Genomic DNA, 6,591 nt, shown 5'->3' with positions numbered 1-6,591 from the left:
CGGTCGTGGGTTCGATGCCCGTTGACGGAACCTTTTTTCTTTGCCATCTGATGATGTAAATTTTTTCGACGTCATTTCCGTTACGGAAATACGTCACTGAAGTCTTGATGGACCCCGGCATAAAACACTTTCGTGTTAAAAAGCAGCGTGGCGATCAAGATATTACGGTATTACCGCATTTACCGCGTGGTAAAGCGGCGCTGATAAAACACCCTTTTGACTCAACGATGCACAAGGTTTGAGATAAAGCGAACGAGCGATGAGTGTTTTTTTTTTCTTCTGAAATATGCGGCGACCATCGAATCACGAAAGGTGCATTACTTCTTTTTGCAACGCCATAAGGTCGTAAAATATTTTTTTTCAGACTTCTTGATGTAAAATGTGAAGCTCGAAGTTTGCGTTCGCTCCAGCAAAGTGGCGAAGTGCACAAAAATGTTCCACGATATGCAATCCGCCTGGTTAAGTTCTTTCCTGCCACATACAAATATTGGCATGATGAAAAGTAATCGCAAACTCTATGACATCTTTAGAAACGCACATTTATTTGTTCCAATTCGCTCGCTTTTACAGATCTAAATACGCCCTATTTTGGTATAAGAACACCAGCGAGCTCACATTTTCCGGTAGAAGGGAGCTCCGTTTGGCAGTGATGATATTTCCAGCCGATGAAAATACGCGCTCCGAACTTGCGGATGAGGCTGGGATGCACATGTACTTTTTCCAAGTTCCGCAAGCCGTGGAAATTTGGACTCATGGTCCTTCCACCATTTCAGTGCGTCCAAGTTATGTCCTATCTGAGGCTCTGAGAGATACGCTTCAAACTGAGCTGACAGGCCACTAACGCGAGGCTGTGCATCGAACAATATGTCCAGTGCTGTTGCTTCGGTCTGGGTAGTGTCTGTCCCGCTTTGGTCATCCGAAGTCGCCAAGTCGTCAAGCATTTCTCGAACATTGGCACGGATTGCCTCCCGGGCGCCTGGTTCCTCATACTGGAGGCTTTTGTACCTTGGATCGAGAAAAGATGCTCTCTGGCGTGCAGACACCGATGTCGGTTGGGCGTCCCAGTCCAAGGAGAATCGGCGAGATATCTCCAGCCGAATTATTTCTTTGAAATTCTCGACTAGATGGTCGCCAGAGGTCTGAGGCTCTAGTTTTTTTATTAAAGGGGTACTGACACAAAAATTTTGGCCTCGCGTTTTTTTTGCTGCAATGTGTTGCTGGGGGCCTGTTAGTCATAACACGGCACATCGTTTGCTGCAGCGCGCGACAGATAATTAATTACAGGCTCCTCATTACCGACCAGTGTCAGTTTCGGTTTCAAAAACGACAAGCCTCCGGGTGCAACTATCACCACCTAGCGGCTGCAGCGCTCGATCACGTCAGCACACAGAAGTGTGACGCACTTCCGCGCTGTTCGCGTCGTCTCCTCGCATTCGCACGCTTGCCGCACGTGCTGCGCGATGACGTCGCCATCATCGTCCTCGTTGTCGTCGTCCTCCTCATCGTCGTCTGTTGGCGACGATTTCCTTGAGACACCAACAGCGCAGCGGTGAGCGCGTCAAAACAAAAATGGCGGCTACGACGTCATCACAACTTGTTGTACCGGCTACAACAGTTACGTAGGGGAAGTAGGGGGGTCACCTCGGGTCACCTCCGAGGGTGTCAATGCAATAGGTGCGCCCTATAATGCTGGATCGCGCACGCAAACTTCAATATTCATATAAAATACCTTCCAAGCTTTATTCGCTGTCGATATTTCGCAGATGGTACACGCACGTACACGGAAATCGATCCAGCAGGCTATCTCGGCCGCGAAATTTTGTGTCAGTACCCCTTTAAAGCTTTCATCACTGGTCGAACCATGGAGACAGGGGACACTGTGTCGCTGCAGAGAATGTTAGTTGCAAGCTGAACAGGCTCAAGCACCTCACAAAGTTCACTGATGACATTCCATTCTTGCTGACTGATCTCAAGATTCTGCGCTGAATTTGCCGTGACAATTGCTCGGTCAGCAAGAACACTTTGAATGGCAGGCCGCTGCTTGATGAGCTTTGCGAGCATTTGGTAAGTAGAGCTCCATCTTGTCGGGCAGCTTTGCGTCAGGCGCTCTGTTGGTAAGCCGAGCAGCTCCTGTCGCCTAGTCAACTGGTCGCTGGCGATGGTCGAATGTCTGAAGTGGGCGACCAGTTTTCCGCTTTTCTGGCAGAGGCCATCGATTTCCTTGTCGGACAGTGCCTTCTTGATGCTCAGGTGGAGACTGTGGGCAGAGCAGGTCACGTCATTCGGCTCTAAAATGTCTCGCAGTGCATTGACTGCTTTAATGCCGTTAGATGCGTTATCAGTGACAACAGCTGTCACCTTGCCATCCAGCTTCCACACCGCGATGACTTCTTGCATTCGCTGCATGATATTTTCTCCCCTGTGCCGCTCTTGCATTGCCTCCGTTGCTAAAGTGAACGCTTGTGGCTTCCACTCACTGTCCAAAGTGTGCGCAGTCACTGTGATGTAGGAATCTCGCGCCCTTGATGTCCAGCAGTCTGAGGTGAGCGCAACAGCTGCAGCTGAGTCAATCTGAGATGCTACCTTCTGTTTCAAGTGATCATGCAGAAGTTTAATTCGATTTTTCAGCTTAGCATTAGAAGGTGTCTTGTAGCTTGGCTCCAAGACGTCCATGAAATGCCTAAATCCTGTACTGGTTGCGAATGCCAAAGGCAACTGGTTGATAGCGATCATTTTTGCTAGCGCCTGGTCAATATTCTCCTGTCTTTCAGCGCGCCTCTTCTGTCGTTTTCGTGGCTTAGGTCCCGCTGACGTCCCAGGTATAGTTGCGTGACAGAGTTTCGTTACCATCAGGCGTGTCATCAGCAGAAAATTCATCAGTGTCGCTTATATCCGAGGTTGGTGGCAATCTGTAAAAAGAAATATCAGCGGGTGAGTTCCTTGCAACACTATTAATTATGGCGGTGATGCCAGAAAGAACCGCAACATTTATTGAATTGTTTACTTTGAATTAAAATTTACTGAGTCTAACTAAAAAATTGCAGTATTTATCTGTCATCATCGAATACCTACGTTTCATAGGTAATAAAGAAAAGCAGGCAAATTTACATACTTAGGCAGAATGCTTCCCGCGAAATTAATACTTTTATCGCTTCATTGTTGTGTCCTAAGCTTAAGTGCAATAGCAAACAAGTGAAGTGCGTTGGGGGGCTAGTTGGTATGACATTAGAACGTACTACTTCTTGTGTTCCGTCAATCGCGCAGTTCCTTAGCAAACAAGTGCGATATTTTTATTATAGCAAGCCTACGTGTAGTTCTTAGCAGTCTTCAAGCATGAATTTGTTTAAGACCGAAGAATGCTTTATATTAAAAAAAAGATGGCTGATCCCTCCGTCATAGGAATCGGTATAACACGAAAGTGAAACGTCTCGTCACAGAAGTAGTTTATTGTTTATAGCGCATTGGTATATGAGAGCTTGTACAATGTCTACTGTTGTTGGACAGATGTAGCACCGCATGATGTGGACGCATCGCACTCACGTTGACACCTAATGGCACATCTCCGTACCGATGACAAACGCCCATGATCATGATTTAATCCTTGCGGTAGCTGAAGTTCTTAACATATACGTGGACACCGCATATGGTGAATCCCGCGCAAAGATGGCATCAGCAAGCACATAATAAACATTGATACTCGATATGCATTCCTTCAAAGCGTCGTGAAATGCGAAGAGAAACGCTACGCGCGTCGTTTCTTCTCTCAAGCCTGGCCGTTACTTCTCACAGGCTCAACGTTTTTTGCGCAAACTTTACAAAATCGAACTGAAGACGGCGATGAAGGACGTAGAAAACACATCAGCGCAAACTAACAAATGTTTAATGCGTAGATGAACATGTACGTCCTTCATCGCCGTCTTCAGTTCGCTTTTGTAAAGTTTGCGCAAAAAACGCTGATCATGTCCAACCAACTAGCCCATTACCAAGTTTTTCTTTCTCACAGGCCAGCGGGGAACGCGGTGCGACAGCCAAGCCTGACGGTGTGTTAAAGGGGCCCTGCAACACTTTTCGAGCATGCTCAAAAAGCGCTGCCGATCGGTAGTCGAGGCTCCCGAGAACACGCGAGCCAAATATTATAGCGATGCACACGGCCTGGAATTTACAATAAATTCTCAAAGTCAGCTGAAAATCGCTCCCTCTTCTCTCGACAAATGATGTATTAGTCCGCAAAATATGACGCGATTGTCGGGAGTTCCACCATTGGCTGATGTTATAATCACGATAACACCCTCATTATTACTTTCGTTGTTAATTTTGAGTTCAATAAGTAGATAATATGTATGTTTATATTCTGTTATCGCGTTAAAAACACCGAACAAACATTAATATTAGCACTTCCGGTCTCACCGACAGCTCGTAGTTGCGTGGTTCCGTTTTCTTCGCCATGCGCAGTGCCGAAAACGTGAATATTTCTGTGCTTTTGACCATCGCCGGTTGCCGTTGAGAGTGGCAGCCGTTCGAGTGTTGCCTCGTCAGCTGGGAACTGCATCGTCGGCACGTTCTCACGACCGACCGAGGCAGCCGTGCAGCATGTCTCCGATAACAATGCTGGCGTCCGGTAATGGCGGCGCTTCGGGGTCGTCTGCCAGTGCCGTCTTACGAGGCGGTGTATCGGAGTATGGGCCGAAACCGATCTCAGCTGTCATTCGTTCCAAACGAGCGCGCAGGTTTGCTTCCATGGTTGGCAAAGCGATGAAAACACTACGGCGTTCGAGGTGCACACCCAACATTACCAAACCGACGCGCAGTTTTCAAGCACGCGCGATACTCCGCTCGACGAGAACGACGCAAGCCGACCGGAAGTGGCGGCACAGACCACGTGGTTGCGCCCAGACGTCAGAGAGAAAAAAATGAAGAAAAAATTTCCGCCGGCGCTCTTGAGCGGAGCCTCGCTCGTCTGCGCTCCCTACCTCGACTCGCTGCCTAGCTCTCCGCGCGCTCGCGGCGTTGAGTTGAGGGAGAAAGCTGCGGAACGTGATCGCTATAATTTGGTAACACCACTTAGACTTGACGGATTCGAAAAATTTTTGCGGCATATGACTCGTGAAGAGTCATACGTCAATAATGAGACTATTCCAATATAACTAAGAAAGGTGTTGCAGGGCCCCTTTAAAGCGTTGACGAAATTAAACTTGTATTGGAAACGCGCCGAATGGGAAGGTCGTAGCAACGGTGCGTTTTTTTTTTTTCCGATCCTGGTGGCACACGTGTCACCGACCCTTTATAAAGAAGACTCTCAGCATCCATCCAAGAGCACTGCGAGTGGAAAGTGTGAAAGATAAAAGGCGCGTTCATCTAGCCTCCGTAATATGTATGGCGGTAGCTCCAGTAGTGTGCGCTTGACTTGTGTGCACTTAGTGGAACACCAAGATATTTTGGTGGCAGCACAGACCACTCAATACCGGCAAACTGATCAGGTGTAGATCCCCATGACCCAAACCACAAACCTGAACTCTTAGAATAGTTCACCTGTGCGCCTGAGACGCTACCAAATTGCTCTACTACATCAACAATCCTTTCAATGCTGGGTTTGTCAGTACAAAAAAAAAAAGGCAATGTCATGTGCATATACTAAAATTTTAACTTCATTCTCTATTTGAACAGCTTTTGGTGTAGCGCGAAAGGAAACACGGACACGAGAAGGCACAAATAACACCACACAGCGCTATCCGTGTTTCCTTTCGCGCTACACCAAAAGCTGTTCAAATGAGTAACCAACAAGCCCACGTCGCAACCTTCATTCTCTAGCAGTCTGAAGCCATGGATATTTTGAGACTGAATAATATGCAAGCACATCGGTTCTAAGTATAGAGAAAAAAGGGGCGGCGACATAGGACATCCCTGCTTAACAGAAGAGCTGATAGATATAGGCTGCAAGAGATAATGACTGTTCACTATTAGGCGGGTAGAACAATGATTATAACAAAGTTTCACTCCTTTTAACAATGTTGAGCCGACATTAACTTGCTGTAAAAGGGAAAACAGAAACGAGTGAGAGACACGATCAAATGCTTTTGCGAGGTCAACTTGCAGTAATGCAAGTTGGTCAAAAGAATTTGAGCAAAAATCTAGAATAGTTCGAGCGATGTGGATGTTAGTCTGTAGAGAACGGCCTTTCAGTCTACATGTTTGATGGGGTCCAGCTACAATCGACATAACAAACTGCAGCCTATTAGCTAAAATCTTGGCAAAAATCTTATAGTCTACGTTACATAACGTTATGGGCCTGTAGCCATCAGCATGGCGTAATTTTTCTTTATCAGAACTCTATGGAATCAAAATTGTGTGACTTTTGGCGAAAGACTGCGGAAGAGCCTCGATCTCTAACGCCTTTGAGAAAATTTTCATTAGAATGGGACATAGACGTCCCTTAAATGCCTTATAAAATTGACCTGATATTCCATCAGGACGTGGTGTTTTCGATAAAGGTAGCTGATCGATGGCAATTTCTAGCTCTTTCTGAGCAACAGGACCGCTTACAAGTGAACAATCTTCATCTGTTAATGGCTTAATGAGGGACACGAGTTGATC

The sequence above is a fragment of the Rhipicephalus sanguineus genome, chromosome 3 (genome assembly GCF_013339695.2).
Source record: "Rhipicephalus sanguineus isolate Rsan-2018 chromosome 3, BIME_Rsan_1.4, whole genome shotgun sequence".
Taxonomy (NCBI): domain Eukaryota; kingdom Metazoa; phylum Arthropoda; class Arachnida; order Ixodida; family Ixodidae; genus Rhipicephalus; species Rhipicephalus sanguineus.
Note: the sequence above shows the minus strand (reverse complement) of the source record.